The following is a 20,999-nucleotide window of genomic DNA, read 5'->3' on the forward strand; positions in this document are numbered from 1 at the left end:
GCTCTCCTTTGGGTGCACTCCTTTGCGCGTGGGGCTCCCCTACGCGGGGGACACCCCTGTGTAGCAGGGCACTCCTTGCGCGCATCAGCACTGTGCATGGGCCAGCTCCACACGGGTCAAGGAGGCCCGGGGTTTGAACCACGGACCTCCCATATGGTAGACGGACGCCCTAACCACTGGGCCAAAGTCCGTTTCCCTAGAGTATTTTCAATACTCAATTTGGATGCCTTTTATTTATTTTTCTTGTCTAATGGCTCTGTCTAGTGCTTCCACTACAATGCTGAATAACATTGGTTATGTGAATCTTTGCCTTGTTTTTGATTTTAGAAAGAAAGCTATAAAAAGTATAATGTTAGTGATGAGGTTTTCACATGTGCTCCTTATCATGTTATGGAAGATTCCTTCTTTTCCTAGTTTTCTGAGTGTTTTATCAAGAGGACTTGATGGGTGTTGTCAAATGCCTTTTCTGCATCAATTGAAATGATTGTATGGGTTTTTCCCCCTTTGTTCTGTAAATGTGGTATATAACATTAATTGACTTTTTGTATTAGGCAACCAAAGGGGTGCTGATGCAAAATACCAGAAACAGGTTCGTTTTTATAAGGGGTGTCTATTTGGGGTAGGAGCTTACAGATCCCAGGCCATAAAGCATAAATTACTTTGTTATTTTGGTGACAAAGTCTATTTTCATGTGTTGGAGCCAGATGGCTGCCGATGTCTGTGAGGGTTCAGGGCTACTGGGTTCCTCCCTTCCAGGGTCTTGCTTCTCTCTGGGTTCAAGCTTCTTTTCTTCCTGGAGCCTGCTTCTCTTTCCTCTGTGTGCTTACTTCCCAGGGTGCCAGTTTAAGACTTCAGTATCAAACTCCAACATCAAAACCCAACATTAAGAACCTCTAACTCTGTCCTTTGCCATGCCTTTTATCTGTGAGTCTCCACACACCAAGCAGTGGGGACTCCACGCCCTAATGACATGGCCCAATCAAAAGCCCTAATCATAACTTAATCATGCCCAGGTACAGATTACAGACATAATCCAATATCTATTTTTGGAATTCATAACCATCTCAAACTACTACAACTTTCTTCTGTTGAACCAGTCTTGCATACCTGGTATAAATTCCACTTAATCATGGTTTCTGATTCTTATAATGTGTTCTTAGATTTGATTTACTCATTTTTTTGGAAGATTTTTACACCTATATTCATAAGAGATATTTCTGTTAATTTCTTTTCTTGTGGTATCTTTCTTTTCATTGGTTTTAAGGTAATGTTGGCCTTGTAGAATGAATTAGGAACTCTACCCTCCTCTATGATTTTTTTGAAGAGTTTGAGCAGATTTGGTGTTAATTCTTGTAATGTTTGGCAAAATTCCTCTATGAAGTCATCTGGTCCTGTTGGGGGGTTTTTGATTACTGATCCAATCTCTTCATTAGTTATTGTTCTGTTTAGATTTTCTATTTCCTCTTGAGTCAGTATAGGTAGTTTGTATGTTTCTAGGAATTTGTCCATTTCATGTAGGTTATCTGGTTTGTTGGTGTACAGTTGTTCTTAGTATACTCTTATAGTCCTTTTTATTTCAGTGGGGTCAGTGGTAGTGCTTCCCTTTTCATTTCTCATTTTAGACATTTGTGCCCTCTGTTTTTTCTTTGACAGTCTAAGCTCAAGATTTAGCAATCTTTTCAAAGAACCAACTTTTGGTTTTGTTGATTCTCTCCATTGTTTGTTTGTTTTTAATTCTCTATTTCTATTTCATTTATTGCTATTTCATTTGTCTCTGCTCTAATCTTAGCTATTTCCTTCCTACTGCTTGTCTTTCTTCTTTCTTAATGTAAGCTGTTAGAGCTATACATTTTCCTCTCAGCATTGCCTTTGCTGGGTCTCATATTTTGATATGTTATATTTTCCTTTTTATTTGCCTCAAGATATTTCCTAATATCCCTTATGATTTCTTCTTTATCTATTGATTGTGTAGGGGTATGTTGTTTAATTTCCACGTATTTGTGAATTTTCTATCTCTCCTCCCCTCTGTTGTTGATTTCTAGCTTCATTCTTTTTGTGGTTGCAGAAGATACAATGCTAATTTAAATATTTTTGAATCAATTGAGATGTGTTTTGTGACCCAAGATATGGTCTATCCTTGAGAATGATCTTCGTGCACTTTGTGAAGAATGTGTATTTCTGTTTGTTATCGTTCAGGTCTTGTATTTCCTTATTGATCTTCTGTCTAAATGTTATTTCCATTATTGAAAGTGGTACATTAAAGTCTCCTACTATTAATGTAGAACCATAAATTTATGCCTTTAAATCTGTCAGTATTTGATTCATATATTTTGGAGCTCTGCTCCTAGGGTGCATATACATTTATAATTGTTATGTCTTGTGAATCTGCCTGTGTCTTTGACTTGGCATATTATGTTCTCTTGTACTTGTTTTCTGTCTTTTAAAGTTTCAGTTTCCTGTGAACAAAGGGACTACATCTGCCCTGGCTATAGATAGACAGGCAAAGGTCAGTGAAGAGTAATTGGGCAAATGATCTTTTAGCCATAAACTACATAAAAAGTTTATATGGATATTAATTTCTTTTGTTAATAATATATTAATAATATCTATCTCTTGTTTCTTTCATGATGGATCTTCCCATTCCCAAGCCAGAATTAGGTATATGATTGCCCCATCCATTTGTTTCCTCTTCCAGAAACAGTTGAAGAGCACAGAGTGCTTAACTGCTCAGCAGTGCAGGGGAGGTCCATGGGCGTCACAGTCAGGCAGTCATCTGTGCACTATGAGACCTTGGGGCTCTGTTAGCAAAGAAGAGAGGAATGGCTATTGCAAGGGCAACCTACAGTGTCTGCCAAAAAAGACAGATTACAAAGATGAATATTAGTCTTCAACCTCAAGGTCTTTTGAAATGAGTAAATGCAAGGAAAAAAAAAAAAAAAACCAATAGAGAATGATATATATTACAAGATAAAAACAAATAGTGATAAGGGCTACAAGAAAGGTACAAAAATTATATCTGGGTGGAAAGGAGGGAGAGACTAATTTCCATCTGGGGACAATTGGAATGTTTCTTGAAAGAAGTATAGGGAAAGTCAACAAGGATTTGGACCCAATGGGATGTAGAGCATGGGCATTCTAGGCCATGGGACAACCGAAGCAAAGTACTAAGACAGATTTCACGTATATCAGATTCCATACAAGAAACTGGGAATGGTTCCTTTTGATCATGTTTGAAGGCAAATAGAGATAGAAATGAGAGTAAGATGAGGTTTTGATGGGTCTGGTCAGGCCAGGCCTTGAATGCCAGGCAGAGGAGCTTAGTAACCCAATTTATGTATCTGTGCAGTGGTCTAACAATAGCTTTGTCCTCAGTTCTAACAGACTGTTGTGCCATGAGGCCTTGACTTTTCCTATCTTGGTCCAACGTCATTCCATGCAGAGTTGCTATCTCAGAATAAAAGATGTGTGATACCCTGGAACATGCTGTTTTACAAAACATCTCAGAAAGAACCAGTCTGAGAAGCATTGTGCAATGGCCTTCATCTTCATTATCACTTTCAAATCAAGAGAAATATCCCTGACTATAGTGGAATATGCTGTCTTTTTTCTTCCTTACGTGTACACATTTCTGGCCATGGAAAGAGGCCAGAGTGGAAGTTTTCATTTTTGAAATGAATGGAGGAGGGGAGAAGAGAAAGAATGATTTTCTAAACTGTTGCTTTGGATTGGTAGAGATGCGTATTTATCAGTGTTACGGGTCCATCTCTAGTGGTCTTGCATGGGCCTCTCTGCTCTAATCAAGTATTATCTAATGCTTATATTTATAAAGTTGATCCATTGAGTAAATAAATTATTTATCTTTTTATAATAAAGTATATGCCCCAAATCGTTTTCATTGATACTAATTGGAGGAGGAAGCTAATAAATCTGCCTGCGGTTCAGAGTGCCATTTTAGTGTTGCCCCAAAGGGGAAAAAGTTCTCAAAGTGTTTGCAACCTGTGTGCCCATGCTGCAGGCACAATCTTAACGTTCCCATCCCAGATGGGCAGAATTGGAATCTCTGGGTGGGAAGCTTGTGAATATGCGTTTTGACATGCCTGAAATAAGAGGCGATTCTTTTATACAAGTTTGTTAAGAGAATGCTAATTCTCAGAGGTTGTAAAAATTACTTCACAAAGAAACACTTAGGAAAACATTTGGAAGTGATACAATCCAACTGTGCATTTCCGGTAGTTCATTAAAAAGAAGTGGGAAGTGGACATGGCTCAACTGTTAGAGCATCCACCTACCATATGGAGGGTCCAGGATTCTATACCCAGGGCCTCCTGACCCGTGTGGTGAGCTGGCCCACGCGCAGTACTGCCATGCGGAAGAAGTACCGTGCCACCCAGGGGTGTCCCCTGTGTAGGGGAGCCCCATGCACAAGGAGTGCGCCCCGCAGGAGAGCTGCCCCCCCGTGAAAAAAGCATAGCCCACCCTGCAGTGGTGCCTCGCGCATGGAGAGCTGATGCAGCAAGATGATGCAACAAAAAAGAGACGCAGTTTCTCAGTGCTGCTTGATAATACAAGCGGATGCAGAAGAACACACAGTGAATGGACACAGAGAGCAGACAACGGAGGGGGGAAGGGGAGAGAAATAAATAAAATAAATCTTTAAGAAAAACAGAACAAAATAAAAAGAAGTGTGATATACAGGGTAGTGGAAATAAGAGCAAAGAAGAAGTTAATGATTGTGAAATGATGCTAGTTTTTGCAGAGTCCCTATATTTGAAAATCTTCTCAATCTAGGGAAGAGCCAAAAAAAAAAAAAAAGATTTGGGAAAAAAAAAGTGGCCTTTCCACGCAAAGGTCAAAGATTCTGCTTTTGAAATTTGCATCAGAAATAGTGGAATGGTGGAAATGGGGAGACACCTATTGAGAACGAGTATAGCACCATTTTATTGATGAATATGCATTTTTCCTGAGTTGCGAAATATATTTGGAAGTGAATCACTTGGGGATTATTTTAGTGACTCTCTTCTAGGCATCCAAAATATATTCTAACTTTAAGAGAGACACAGTTTCCACACAGATTTGTCTCACACCAAATTCTTGCCAGTTCTTGAACAGTACTGGCTCTCTTTCCACCACTGTGTCATCATACATGATATTTCTGGTTCTCTTTTCCAGCTAGAGACCACACACAAATGTCTGCTTTCCTCTGGGCAGCCCTTCTCCGGCGTTCTAGGTAGATCCCATTGTGCCTCAAGATAATTGTGACATTTTCTAATGTATTTGCCACTCCTTTACTTTCTTGTCCTGAGATGCTCTTGGCTGTTGAAGAAAACTACAGCTAAGTGGTGATCTCTTATTCACAATGCCATTTACCATGTAAAGCAGTGTGTCTACAACTTGGAGATGAAGGCCCTTGCCTAGGAAAGAGGGACCTCTATCAGGGCTGCTTTGAACTCTAGATCAGAAGATGCAAATAGGAAGCTAATGGGCAAAATGAGGTCCACGAGATGCGTTTTGTTTGCTGCACCCACTTTTTAAATAAATTTCTGTCATGATAACATATAAGCAACATAAAATTTCCCAGTTTCACCTCTTTGAATTCAGTTCAGTTAATTACATTCACAATCTTGTGCTACCATCACCACCATCCATTATCAAAACTATTCTATCATTTCGAACAGAAACTCTACCCACCAAGCATTAACTCCCTGTTTTTCCTCCCATTGCCCCTTGTGATCTGTAATCTGCTTTCTATTTCTATGTATTTGCTTATTCTAAGTGTTTCATATGAGTGGAATCCTACAATAGCCCTTCTTTTGTGTCTTGATTTATTTCACGCAGCATGATATCTTCAGGGTCCATCCCTAATGTAACATGTACCACAACTTCATTCCTTTTTCAGTTGGATAATATTCCATTGTACCTATATGCCACATTTTGTTTATCCATTCACCAGCTAATGAATTTTTGGGTTGCTTCCACCTTTTGACTATTATGAATAATGCTGCTATGAATATCGGTGTACAAATATCTGTTCAGATTTCTTGCTTTCATGCTCCATTCACTGTTGTCTCGCCCAGTTGTAAAAAACTAAATCAGTTGCCCACATTTAAAATTTAAGATTTCTCTCTCTCTCTCTCAAATCTAAATTTCCGTTTTGTCACACACAAAAATCAACTTCGTCAGTTCCTGGCCTATAGCCACCTAACAACCATCAGCTAGAGCTGGGGTGGGGCTGCCCCCTCCTTCCTCCTTTAGTTAGGAAAGCCCTGTCCAGTCCATTGTCGTCTCCAGCCCTTCTCAGCTGGGGCCACAGGGCAGGAGCCATTTCGGTCTGCTGCCTTTTTTGCTGATAATGGAGTTAAAAAGAAAGCGAAAAAATTTCTTGGTCTCAAGTCTGTATGAAACATAGAGAAAAAGAAATGAACACGGTTGTTTCCTTTGCATGCTTAGCCTTGCTCACACCTGAGCCTTAGCATTAGTGTTCTTGGTCTTACAGAGTAGTCACCTTCCTAGAGGCCAAAAATATTCTTAACAGCTATATTAAGATATGCCACATATCTTACAACTGACCTGTTTAAAATATGCAATGTGGTGGATTTTAGTATGTCACAGGTATGTGCAACCATCCTCACAGTGAATTTTAGAACATTTTTATCACCTCGAAAAGAAATCCCAACAAAGTTGAAAAAAGAAAAGAAAAAAAGAAAGAAAACAAAAAATTAAAAATAAGGAAAAATACAAAAAAAGAAAAAAGATTAAGGAAAAAAGGAAAAAAAAAAAAAGAAGAAATCCTATACCCGTTTATCCCCATTTAGCTGTCATACCCCTAACTCCTCCGTATTTCCTCACTAATGAAACACAGTACCAGAATTTTCGATGACACATCAGAAGGGATTGTTCAGCTCACAACAGCGAACAAGCGGGCCAGAACACCAACACACTTGCTGTTGAAATATGACGATGTCTCACACTGCCTTTGGGGTCCTAAAGGGGTCCACCCTTGCCTCTCCTTGCGCTTTAGCCCTGCTCACTGCCCTGCCCACTCTCTCTCAAATCCCGAGGCAGTCTCTTCTCTTGGTTAGCATATACAGGATCTTTCATCAGAGTCTTATCTCTTGCAAAATAATTCCTAGTTGTAAGTAGCTCATCTCTCCATTCCAAGTCAAACCTGGGCAGTTGTCTCTGATGGGAGTCAGAGAAATTAGAATCAGGTATAGCAAAAATAAATTTGTCTCCTTGATCCAAGTCTAGTTACCACCACACTTGAGAAGCTTCTAGGCTCTCATCCTGGCCAGTGTCTTTTGTATGATTTGGGAAACAAAATCATTTATCCTTTCTATGCTTTAGTGTTTTGAAGGAAGTGTCCTAGCTCCCTCCCCACCCCAAACACCTCCTCTTGACAGGGTTGACCATTCTTTGAAGAAGGTTCTATTCGGAATAGACTTATATAAGTACCTTCCCGGTTTAGTCTTTATCTCAGCTGTGACACTTTAATCCTGAAAGGTAAAATGACCCCAAGAATAATAGCTGGGTAGAAAAGTATTAAATTTTAAATGAGGAAACCTCAGGGAAGCTGGAATGTTCTCCCACCAGGTCTGTGGAACTCACGTTGCAGGCAACTTTGAGTTTTCTGTTGTTCTAGGGTTGCCATACATAGCTAATAAAAATACAGAGGAAGCGGACTTGGCCCAGTGGTTAGGGCATCCGTCTACCACATGGGAGGTCTGCGGTTCAAAACCTGGGCCTCCTTGACCCGTGTGCAGCTGGCCCATGCGCAGTCCTGATGCGTACGAGGAGTGCCGTGCCACACAGGGGTGTCTCCCGCAAAGGGGAGCCCCACGTGCAAGGAGTGCACCTTGTAAGGAGAGCCGCCCAGTGCAAAAGAAAGTGCAGCCTGCCCAGGAATGGTGCTGCACACACGGAGAACTGGTGCAGCAGGATGACGCAACAAAAAGAAACACAGATTCCCGTGTCTCTGACAACAACAGAAGTGGACAAAGAAGAACATGTAGCAAATAGACACAGAGAACAGAAAACTGGGAGAGGGGGCGTAGAGAAATAAATAAATAAATCTTTAAAAAGAGAAAAAGATATTATTAAAAAAAAATACAGGATGCCCAGTTAAATTTGAATTTCAGATAAACAAGGAATAATTTTTTAATATAAGTATGCCCCAAATATTCAATTCCCAGTTCCCACAGTGGGGATCTGTGCTATTGCCAGGCAACAGAAAGATTCTGCCAGTTTGCTGACAAATAGGAAAAACGTAGACAGCCATGCCACTCATGATACAGTCTAGAGAGGGAGACCCCAGGTGCATTTCCCCCCCCCCCAGATCTATGTGAAAGACTTTTTAATATATAAAATTAATGGTTTCATTAAAATGTGGTTACTAAAAATGCTCATTTAACCTATGAAAATGTTAGAATAAAAATTGTCAATTAATAGACAGTTAAAACAGAATCACGATTCAAGTGAAGATTTTTTTTCTTTTTTTATCTTTTTTTTTAAGACACTTAAATCACACAAAATGTTACATTAAAAAATATAAGGAGGTCCCATATACCTCACTCCTCCCACCCCCCCCTCCTCCCCCAGGTGTATTTTTGAGGCCTGGCTTAGTCACCTTGACCCTGAGCAAAGCGGGGTAGTTCTTTGGAATTGCAATTTCATGCTTTTTGCTTCCCTAAAAACAGTGGAAATAACAGTCACTTGCATTTGTTTAGGGCCCCACCTTTTATTGGCCTAATTTAAGCAGGAATCCTAATTGATAATGTACCCCACCTCCCTGCCCCACAGGGTATCTCCTTTAATTCCCCCGGCTACCTCTGAAGGTTATCATTAGCGTTCAAGGGTGAAGGAAATTGCTGGCAGATCTTTCAGAGGTATGTGAAGCCTAGGTTTCTGGCCCAGTTAACATTGAGTGCGCCTCCCCACTCCCTCCAATAGTTTCTTTGGTGAAATAAACTTTGCTTAAAAGTTTATTTGGTTAAAATAAACTTCACATCACACCTGGAGGGGGAAAGAATCATGGAAGTGGAGGTTCAGAGCAGTTCTACGCATTTCGTCTCCATCAAATGTTACAGTGTTTTCTTTCTGTCTTTTTGTCTCTTTGCCTCTACCCTCCTGACCCACCTCACTCTCCCACCCCCTGTCTCTGACCTCTTGTGCCTGGCATAGAATACTTAGTGAATGCTTATTAAATGGGAAATTGTTTAGGATTATGGGGAATGAGGAGGGGAATCAGGACCCTCTGGTCTCTTAGTGTTAACCCCCCACCCCCACCCTTCCCCATGATTCCTCCCCTCCACTGTTTGGGGTCCCTGGTGTCTGCCCCAGCCCCTCTGCTCTCCACCCCCCCACCCCCCCCTACTCCTAACTCAGCAGTGAGGGTTGCCCACACACCATTGGTACTCCCTGCCCAAGCCCCTGAGTCTCTGTTCTCACAGTTGTTCTGCTTGTTTCCCCAGCTTCTCTCTCTAGCTGTCTAACTCCTCCTCATCCTCAGGCCCGACTGAACTCTTGCCTCCTCCACAAAGCCTTTCCAACCACCCTAGCACAGGTAGAACCATAACCCTCCCCCCCACGCCCCCACCCCTTTTTAGACTCAGTGGGCACTTAGTCTGCGTAACACATTTTAGTATTTCAGTCAGTAGCACACGCAGAGCAGGAAATGCCCTTCGGTAACATCCAGTCCAAAACCCTCACGTTAGGGGTGAGGAAGCTGAGGCCCAGAGCAGTCAAGTGATGTGCCCAAGGTCACCTGGTTATTAAAAAAACTGTGTTGGCTTTTGGTGCAGGCTGTTCTGAATGCCTTTTGTCTACCCCATCAAACTGCCATCTTGCATTTGCCCACATTCCCCGTGTATGCACTGTCTTCTGGAAAGAAACCAGGAAAACACTCTAATCACTGGGGACTCAGATCTTCTAGTTTGGCAACGGAGAGAAAATTGCCAGTGAGGAGGATGCCTGGTTCTCCTAGCCTTGACTTTTGTTTTTAAGGGTCACTTTCTTCTTAGATATCCTGCACTTTGGAGTCCTCTGTAGTACTGCTCCCACTTTAAAACTTGAGTGCAACATGAGCAGAGGACCCTTGAGAGGGATGGAATAACCACGGAAAATAATATGCAACTAGATGTTCTTTTTTCTTTTTTAAGTACCGGGGCCAGGGATTGAACCTAGGACCTCATATGTGGGAAGTTGGAGCTCAACCACTGAGCCACATCAGCCACCCTGAATTGTTTTTTTTCATTTGTTTGTTGTTTTATTCTGTTTTTTTTTCTTTTTAGGAGGCACTGGGGACCAAACCCAGGACCTCCCTTGTGGGAGGTGCTCAACAGTTTGAGCCACATTCACTCCCCAACTAGATATTCTTGTTCACAAGACCAGGCTTTTTCATCTCTGCTTGTAGTTGGACCTCTGCTCTCAGTTTAATTGCTTCCAAATCTCCAAGCAACAGAGGTTCCTATTAGCCCTCTATTATGCAGGCGTACTCAAACACAATCACAAAGACTGTGACTCTACACCCCAAAGGAAAGCCCAAATAAGGGGAATTTCCTTCCTAGTGGTCAAAAGCTCACCTTCCAAATTCTCATTTCTGCTTTGAGGAGCCTCTTTACAGAGTGTTTAACATTAGGAATTAACATATTCTTTAGGGAAGACATCCCACTACCATCACTACTTAACCCCAAACTTCAATAGGAAGAACCCATTGTATCAGAACACAATACAGTTATCTTCCATTTTCAACACACATTGCAGAGGAGTTGGGGGGGGGGGGTCATTTCATGGCATGTCCTTAAGAACTTAATTGTCTAGAAAAGTGTTCCTTCTTTTATACTTCTTATGAATTCCCGCCCCATAGCATTTAGCACAGTGCTGGCCATTTAGTGAGCACCGGTTGAACTGAGTGGATTTGACACATTCATTGTACTTTAGGGAGGGAGCTTGGGGTGGCAAGCCAGGGGACAGGGATGTGGGTGGTGTGGAAAGAGCTAAAGGATGATGTCATGCTTACCACCTTCCAGGCTACCAAACAATGTCTGTTTGGCCTTTGTTCCTCAGATGAATTCATTCATTCACTCATTCCAGAAATATTTCTAGAGCTCTTACTACTTGCCAGGCATTATATTTGGCGTCAGTCCTGAAGAGCTTCTGTCCTCTGTATGGTGCTTGATGGCTGCCCTATCACGTCTTGTTACAGACAGTAGGAGGATGGTTTATTATGCTTGTCTTGTTCTGAAACACCGCTGCTTTATGGTGCTGCCTGACAATAGCTTTGCTTTTTGTTGTGAGGTATGGATGCTAAGGCTGGTTTTGTCCTGAGAAACCCCATCATTGTGGTTGCTTCGGTTAACCAAGCCTGCCAGTATGAGGCAAGGTAATAATTGGCAATTGTGTAATGTATGTGCTTTTTCTTTATACAAGACTTTCAAAAGTCAGTTCATTAGAGCCTAATGAAACAATTAGGGTTATATATGGGGTCATTATTTGCTTTCTTACTTCTACAATAAAAGTACTACTTCCTAAGGATTGCAAACTTATTCTGGCACTTGAAAAAAAAAGTATACATAAAAGGTTCATAAGAAGTCGGCCTTTCCCCCCATTTCTTTTTCATTTGGCACATGAATTCCTTTCCATACCCATTTTTTTCCCTGTACACAGTGAAGTTTTTAAACAGCAGCAACTCTGTTTTGCCAGTTTAACGAGCATGGAAACACCTAATCTTCTTAGTTTTCTTGATTTTGCAAACAAGGATTTGTTGGGATAAATCTTTTAAGTAACCCTGTCACATGGAGTAGGTATTCCTTTAATGACCCCAAGTAAGTCCGTTGGAAAAAACAATGTACTGAATTAATAATGTCCCTCAGTAATTTTCTTTGCCTTATTTTTCAACTTTAGGATGAACAACTTAAATGGAAGTGGTAGTAGAATACAAAGTCAATTCTCCCCTCTAAGTAGGGAGCAGTCACTTCACATTATTAGCTAATGCTCCATTCAATTTTCTGACATTTCCATTTTGTACATGTGAAAAAAAGCATAGTCTACAGCTGCGCTGTCCAATACAATAGCCACACTGTGCAGCATTGGTGATATAGTGGTGAGCATAGCTGCCTTCCAGTACAATAGCCACTAGCCACTTGTGGCTACTGAAAGTGTGGCTAGTGCAATTTAATTGAATTATTAATTTAATTAATTTAAAAACTGAAGTAGGGTGAACAACTTTTTTTGCTGAATGCAAACTTATTTGGAAATTTCTAAGTAACATTTGGAGCAATTTGGGTGTGTGAATATACTTTTGCAACCATAAATTTTATGTAATGCAGATCAGGTATTTCTGATGAAAATTTAGCATCCAAATTGAGATGTGCCGTGACTATAAAATACATGAATAGATTTAGAAGACTTAGTTAAAAAATTAGATACTTCATTAGTAATTTTTATACTAGTTACATGTTGAAAAGAGTAGTTTGAATATATTGGGTTAAATAAAATATATTATTGAAATTAATATTTCACCTGTTTTCTTGTACTTTTTAAAAGTGGTTACCAGAAAATTTAAAATCACATATGTGAATTGCATGATATTTCTAATGTATAGTGCTAGTCTATCAGATTAGAATGGAAGGATCTGTTAGATGCCATGTTTCACAGACTTCACCATTTAATCTCTTGAGCATCGTAACAAGCTTGATTTAAAAACATGAACAAAAATGGAGTGGTTGCTTTCATTCTGTTTTAAAAAATCTTGTCAAACCCAGGTGATCTTTGATTTTTTAATGTAAAACTGTATCACATTTAATTCCATTTATTGTGGGGAAATCTCATGAACTAAACTTTCACATTTCGAACAACCCAACTGGTTAAAAGATTCATTCAACAGTATTTTTTAATGAATCAGATCACAAACCAATTTTCTAAAGCATTTAAATAATGTTGTATGTTACAAGCACCATAGTAATTGTGGTTAAAAGCTTGGGCTTTGAGTCAGACTGACCTGGGATTGAATTCTGGACCTGCCTTTTCTATCTGTATAACCTTGGATTTGTATTTCAAACTGCTGATCCTTGTTTCCTCATTTATGAAATGGGACAGCAGTAATTCCTATCTTATAATATTGTTGCCAGAATCAACAGATATAATCCATGCAAAATGCCTGGCACATGGAAGCACTCAGTTGTTGAAAATTGTTGTTTATTATGTAGCTTTTATGTTGTTATTTTTATTCATATTATGAGGTATCCAACAATGCCCCTAAAGACCCTATCTGCCATCTTGTTGTTGTCCCTGGAAGGGCTCTGTCAGAGCTGTTGCTAATTTGCAAAGACTACAAACTCTCGGAGTTGTGTTTAGTGTTCAAATCACTTGGACTGGTTCTTCTTGCTTCTAATCCCTGATGACCTGACTTGACCTTGCTTTCTTCTCCTTTCTTGCTCTTTGCCGCCATTCTGCAATTAGCCTTTGATCCTGAAATTTCTCTTCTCTTCCTTGTTTTTTTTTGTACTTGTCACGCTCCATATACAACTATTCGTGAGTGTGTGTTGAGCACCTACTATGTGTCAGGCACTCTGATAGGTGCTAGGAATACAAAAATGGAAAAGGCTAAGTTCCTGCCATTAAGGTGCTTTACTAATTAGTAGGGAGTTTATAAATAAGGGTGGTAAAAGGCCAGAGGTGTTCTGATAAAAGCTGGAGGACAGTAGTACATTGTGGGCGAAGCAATAAGAAGACAATGAATTTTATAAGAGTGGTGGTTAGAAAAGACCTCATAGAGGAAGTGATAATTGAATTGTTTTGAAAAATGAGTAGATACTAAGAGTAGGGTATAAGGTGGGAGAAGAAATAGGTAGGGGGCCCAGTGTGAGCACATGAAACAGCCTGGAGCCAGGATACTATGTTCAGGAAATATCCATAGTTGGATCATAGTGTGGAAAGATGGAGATGGGAGGGGACATCAGAAAAACAAGGACTGAAGTTAGGGATGGAATCCTATTAGGAAGCTATTGGGAGTGTCTTAACTGGAGAGCCTGAACTACGACGAGGGCTATGGGAATAGAAAGAAGGGGCATGAGGCATGAAAATTCAGAATATGTTCAGGGAGTGGACTCAGTAAGCCTTGGTTAGTAGGCTGGTGAAGGGAATGAAGGAGCAGGAGTCAGACGCCATCCAGGATTATGTTGGTGATTTGGTTGAAGGTGATCCACTTGCTAAGATGGGGACAGAAGAGAAGAAGCGGGTTTGGGGTAAAGAGAATGAAGTTAATGTCGGATAGTTTTGAGGTGCTGCTTAAACAGTAGAGGAGGGAGGTCCAGAGGGGGCAGTTGGCTCCATGGGGTTCAAAGTCAGGAGTGAGCTGACCCTGGGAGCTCAGTAACTGCTATAGCTGCTCTTGCTTCCCATTGCTTCTTGTTACTGTACTAGCGTACACAAATAGTGCACACTCCACTACCACCACTACCACCACCACACACACGCACACATACTCTGAATACTCTGAATGTTCCAGAAGACGTCTTCCTCTAAGAAACTAAACAACTTGTCTTTCTATCGAAGCTTTCTAATTCTTCCTCTTTCCACATGTCCCCTTGCAAAGTTCAACCCTTTCCTGGGCTACCCCATGCCATTTAGAATAAAGCTTTACCATGGCTTGCAGGCCCTTCATTACATGGCCTCTGGCCACCTCCTCAGCCTCAGCTCCTTCACCTTCTCCAACACCAGACTGCAGCTACAATGTTGAAGACATAGTAAAAAAACAAAACAAAAACAAGAAAATTTCATTAATAATTTTTTTAATTAATTGCATGTTAAAAGATAGTATTTTGGATATATTGGGTTAAATAAAATATATTTAACCAAACACCAGACTGCAGCAATAATGTTGTTTTCTTAACCGGTTCCTTGGAACTAAATGCCAAACAAACAAAAAGCATACAGACAAGTTCCTTGTGCTTGTCTGGGCCTAGATTCCTCTTCCCATCTCTGCTGGGCTCTGTCCTTGTCATCAGTCAGTTCTCCGCATACTTATCTCAGAGAGGCCTTCTCTGACCCAGCCCTGGTAGTCTCCATCCCATTCTCCTGCCTTTTTCCCCTCACAGCACTGCCGGAAAGTATCTTGTTTACTTGCGTACTGTCAGTCCTTGCTCTTTAATGTGTAAGCACTGGTTTCCCCCCATGCCTCACACCCAGCACACTCATCAAATATTTGTTGTAAGAACCTTATATCTTGGAGACACATCCCTAAATTCTAAATTAAACTGTGTTCCTGCCCCCCCCCCCAGATCACTTCAGGAATAATCAGCGGGGTGTTTTGAAACTCCAGTGTCTGTAGTATTTTATTTTTCAGGGGTTAATGGGGGAGGTCTGGCACCAGTCAGAATCCCACTAGGAAACAGATGTACACTCAAACAGAATAATTGAGGAGCATTTAATGACAGGATTATCAAGGTTTAGGGAAACCATCAAGGGATTTTAAAATACCACCAGGAACCCAGAGAAAACAGTTAAATAGAGGAGACCTTGGAATGGGCCTTTCACTAAAGAGTGGCAGCCACCAAGCTGTCATCCAGCAGGAAGAGAGCTGGGGAATAAAAGCCCTTACGTACCTCCATTTCTGTCCTCTCATCTTCAGCCTGTGCCTTCCGCTGGTCAAACTAATGGGATGCCAGACTCTCAGGATATATTCTTCATGGATCAGCCTCTAGGGTCACAAAACAGTGGTGGAAAGGGTGCAGAGTTGATTTGGAGGAGCAAGGAATGAAAATCCCATCATGCCCACAACATTCATTTTGTCTCTTAATCAAACATTGCTTTCCATTGTTATTTTCAATGATTTATGTACTTACATGAAGCCAGTGAGAAAAAACAGGGAACCTGCTTACAATTCTTTTGTATCTCCTTAAGTACCTAGATGGTGATAGGTTCCTCAATATGTGTGAACTTTGAGCCTAACTGAATGATACGTGAAATACTTGCTAAGTATGTTGTGAAACTGGGAGTATGCTGCATAAATGTTAAATGACAATGGCCATTTAACCCATCATAACAGCATTTCCATAATACCCGAATGCCTGTAGTACAAGAACTATAGATGGTCATTTTTGCATGTTGGGTTGCATGTTTTAATGCGACATTGATGGCCACAGTCATAAAACTCTTCTTTACGGTGAAACAAATTCTCCACAGGAAACTGGACAATTGATAGATTTTAGAGGGCACTTTCTCCATCTCAGAGCTTACTCTACTCAGGGACTGATTGTTACTAAAAGGTTAGTGATACATTGTCCTATCAAGTCATATATTTTAGGAGCAAAACAAAAAAATGGTGATTTAATTTGGTATTAAAAAGGCAACTTTGTAACTTGTGTCCATCAATAACTGAATGGATAAACAAAATGTGGTGCATATACACAATGGAATATTACTCAGCCATAAGAAAGAATGAAGTTACGAGATTAGATTCAACGTGGAAAAACCATGAAGACATTATGCTGAGTGAAATATGGCATATAAAGACATATTTTTTGTACCGTTTATAAGAGATGATTAGAAGTAGCAAATTCACAGAGATAGAAAGCAGATTAGAGGATGATAGGGAAAAGGGGAAGCGGATGTATTTGTAAAAATTTTAAAAAGACAATGTTCAATTCTGACTATTTATTCCGTGTAATTTCTAGAGAGCTCATGATGTAGTTCAGGAGGACCAAAACGTAACAACAAAAATAGCTACCTCTTTTGAGTTCCTCCTGGTTACCAAACATTGAAGCTACTTGACATCCAACAGCCTCATGTTCCCTGATATTATTATCTCAGTTTTAAGGTTGAGATGGACTCCAAGAGTCCCTAGAATTATCAGCAAGAAAGCGATAAATTTAGGGTTCAAACTTGGGTTTCTTCTGAAGCCAAGATACCCCCAGACGGGGGGCTGCCGGGATCCTCATTGGGGAGAGAACGGGGCTTTGGAGCTGGTAATTAGGACCAATGCTCTTGGGAGTAAGCAACTGTGGAGAAGGAAGAGAGGCTTTCAAAGTGGCAAGAGGAGGGCAGCTGGCACCCCCGGCAGTGTGGTGAATGCGGTTGACACTTGGTCCATTAGTTGCAGGACTCTGGCAGCCACAGTTTCAAGCTCCTGTCTCTGTGTATTGGTCACAGAACCCCTGCTTCCGCACTCTTCCTACCCATCTCACCTTCCTGTGTCTGAAATTCGTGCACTGGAATCCACATACTTAGCCTAGTGTGAGAAATTCTTTGAGCCCTGAAAACAGGAAGAGGATAGAGTAAGCTTCCAAATGAGGAACCTAAACTCATTTGTTGTTCAGTTGGATTATCATCTACGACGGAGAAGGAGCTGGAAACCCAGAGGAGAAATATGAGGGAGGGGAAACAATTCAAGCATTCAGGTAAGACTTGGAGTCTAAGAATTTTTCTCTTTAAAAAGGTGGAAATAAGCAAATGTAGAACATACCCATGAGGTGGAAATGTTTGACTTTGCTAAATAATCAAGGAATAGTTGAAGAAAGATTTTGTAGAGGAGAGAGGCCCATGATATTTGGCAGATTGGAGCTTAGACTGAGTTAGAATTTGTAAATACTCTAAAAGCATTTCTGAGTTCAAAACAAAATTGTTAGATTTTGCATAGTATTTTCTGTACAGCAATGCTGTACAGAATTGTACAGCAATGCTGCTGGTCAGTAATTACTGTAAAATCCATTTTCATCCCACTTTCTCATTATACTAACTCCAAGATCATTGGAAAATATATGAGCAGAGAAAGACCTGAAGGGAAAAATACTTCAGAGGTTTTCCCCAGAGCTTGTTGTGAATGTAGATTTATCCAGTGTCTGGTCAAGTGTTCTGATTTGAATGACCTCCACAAAATGTACCCGATGAAATCTCCCATAGGTCAGATCATCTTGTTCCCCATGAAGTCAGATCTTATTTTTTTATAATCACTTTTAAAAGGTGTAAATAGAATTTTGCCTATGTAGATCATCTGAACTTGGCGATCCTGTTTGATCTCGTCTTTTGTTCCTTGATCTCAGCTATGATGTTTTGAGCACCTATCATGCACCAGACATTGTGTGCGTCATCTCTGCCAGTCCTACAGCAAGTACTGCCATAGTTCCGTTTACAGATGGAGCAACTGAGTCATAGACAAGTTAAGTCTCTTTTGCTGAGTAATACAGTATGCTAAGTAATACAGTAACTCTAGAAGTTAAGGTAAGGAGAAAATTACAGAAAAAATTTTTAAAAAAATCTTTCACATGTAAGGACAATGGAATTTAAGCTCTGATGCTAGGTAAGGCTATAGAAAGAAACTGCGAAGGAAACGACAACTGTAAAAGTGAATGAATGTGTGTGCAGTGGAGTCAGAGGGAGACCATTTATTCAACAAACATCTATTAAGTGCCCAGGGAGAAAAAGCATAAGTGTGTGTTTGTTGATTTCTTTATCAAAGAATAACACAATGGTACTGCATCTATCTAATCATGAGATTTGTGCTGAAGTAGGAAAAACTCCAGAGTTTGAAAATGTCTGTGATAAGGCAGAGATTTTGGGCTTTTAGTTTCTTGTTTGGCTGCATTCCTGTTTCTTTGTAACCATAAGGTTATTCTGGACTTTTTTAAAGCATGGAAGTCATAAGGGACAAGGATCAGGGAAGAAAAAAGAGATTTTTTTTTTCTTTTACAAAATGGGAATGGAGGAGGTGGGGAGCATCCTTATTTTCTCATAGAATATGACCAGGTTCCCATTATACTATATTGCAATTGTTTGGACTGTCACATGAACCATTTTCCTGAACTGTCTTTGTGTAACTATTAACTCGCTGATCTTTTAGGGCTGCCTGTGAGGTGTTTAGTTATAAACAGGCTGCTGTCAGGGATCCTATTGAGCAGGCATTTCCCAGTTTGAGGAAGTCCCTCTTGCTGTATTAGACCAGGAGGTGTCACGGGCATGCAGCCACAGACGTTGGCCAAATGGGGTCAGCCTCTTTCCCAGAACTGAAACCAGTCCCGATCCCTCCACCGGCTCAGCACTCGAGGAAGGCAATTTCAGGAAGCAAACCCAGAAGGAACTAAGGGCGCTGTCATGTGTTCATGGGTGACTCACACAGGGTTTCTACTCTAGCACATGACCCTCAGGCCACCTAATGCATGGGGTGGGTTGAAAGTTAATGATTCATTACCACCGGGGGGCACTTTTTCTGAGCAACTCCCTTCTTTCTTCTGGCGTGGCTGGAGTGACAGGCAGCATCCAGCGTGGACTTTGGAGCCCACCTGCCTGAGTCTGCTCTGCCAGTGCTCCTGTGACCCTGGGAAAGTCATCTAATGTCACCATACCTCAGTTTCTTCATCTGTAAAATGGGCATGATAATAATAATACTTGATAGGATTTTTGCCAGTGTTATTTGAGATAATACATGCAAAGCACTTATAGCAGTACCTGCCACTTGGTCATCATTAAGTGTTGGTGAGAAAAACAGTCAATTGATAACTTCAAAGGCAAAAATAATTTCTGGTAGGACACTAACGGTGTGCTACATTTGTTTGGTATTTTACAGTTTCCGAAATGCTTTCATATATGTATGTCAGTTGAGGAGAGGACAGTAGTTAGAATGTTCCACTTTTATAAGAAATAGGCTGATAGGAGAGTATAATCTAGGCCAGATAAAGGGAAAGCACGCAAGGCCTTCACATTCAAGGAATGCATTCGCTGCCTGGGGTACCTAGAAAAGGTACTCAGGAGGCTCTGCCTGTCCCCAGCAGTGTTGATTGAATACCCTGCTTTCCAGAAAGCGATGTGTGCCTCCAGGGTAGGGATGTTTAGTTTATTTTTTACATTTATTTCTATTTTTATGTTAGTGATTCAAAGACACCCAGGATTTTCATTTAGGGGCACCAGCAATTAGGGTTTGGAATTCCCATGTCTGAATGTGTGTGGGACCCTAAACCACTGCTGTGGGTGGTTTCGTGGTCCATGACCTTTTTTTCTTCTTTTCTTTTTTTGCTCTTATCAAAAGAAGAACAGCCATCACTGCCCTGGGTGCGCGTAGAGCGTGATGAACTGGCATCTCCACTGTCCCAGTGGGGCCGCTTGCATGGAGCAGCCACCAGCTCCGGGGCTCGACCATCAACCCCTGCCTTCCTTTTCAGTATACACAACCCCTGAGAGATAAAACCTTTTCTTTTGCTCCAGGAAGGCCCTTCTGTGTAAGCAAAGACTCAGAGAAAACTAGTAGAAGAACCAGATTTTCTCTTCAAGCGAAACAAGATTCCAGAGAAAAATGACCATCGCCGGTACTCCTGGCCCACTGAGTGGCTTCACTTCTCCCTTAGTGCTAAACCCATGACAGTCCTGCTGGTCACCTGTCACACAGTAGGCCCTGCTCAAAGTGCTCTGAGGGAGATTAAGGACACGTCCATTAAGTAGTCATATTCTGAGGCCTGCTTACTGGTGATGCGTCTTTTTTTGAAGAGCTGTGCTAATATGCCCCTGATGACTCAGTGAGATTTCCTTTAGGTAGCTGAGGCAGTAATTGTTCCCTTTGAGAATTTGTTGAGAGTTTCTGTGGAGTCAGTATCCTTCTAGGTCAGGGTTTCGCAGCCTCAGCACTGTGGCCACTTCAAATGCTGCGGGGGCTTCTGCTGTACCTTGTAGCGTGCTCGGCAGCATCCGTGGCCTTTACCCAATGTAACCAGTAGTCACAGATTCCTGTAGCTCCCCCACCCCTAGTTCTGTCTCCAATGCCTGGAGAAAAGTCCAACCAAAAATACCAAAAATGCCTCCAGGAATTGTCAAATGTCTCCTGTGAGTGGGGGTGGTGGACGGGTGGGTGGGAATAGCTCCCGATTGGGAACCACTGTTCCGAGGCCCACGTCCACTCCCAAGTTTCAGGAAAATGCCCATCTGATCATCTTTCTAACCTCTCTCACTTTGTCTTAATTTTTCTTCTTTCCCTCTATTTTCCAATATCTTTTAAACCACTTTTGATGGCTGCCTTGCTC

The 20,999-nt window shown here is 41.1% G+C and overlaps 1 protein-coding gene across 20 annotated transcripts in view; it reads left to right on the forward strand.

Moving 5' to 3' along the window:
* Positions 1-20,999, forward strand: part of RBM47 (RNA binding motif protein 47) — a 165,399-nt gene that overhangs the window by 29,404 nt on the left and 114,996 nt on the right. The window contains exon 1 of one of the 20 annotated variants that reach the window (XM_058299464.1): positions 17,316-17,393. The exons of the other annotated variants lie outside the window; for them this stretch is intronic. The gene's annotated coding sequence lies outside the window, so the exon portion shown is untranslated. Of the gene's footprint in view, positions 1-17,315; positions 17,394-20,999 lie in introns of those variants that run through there. 20 annotated transcript variants of the gene reach the window in all.

This window comes from Dasypus novemcinctus, chromosome 1, assembly GCF_030445035.2.
Source record: "Dasypus novemcinctus isolate mDasNov1 chromosome 1, mDasNov1.1.hap2, whole genome shotgun sequence".
Lineage (NCBI taxonomy): Eukaryota > Metazoa > Chordata > Mammalia > Cingulata > Dasypodidae > Dasypus > Dasypus novemcinctus.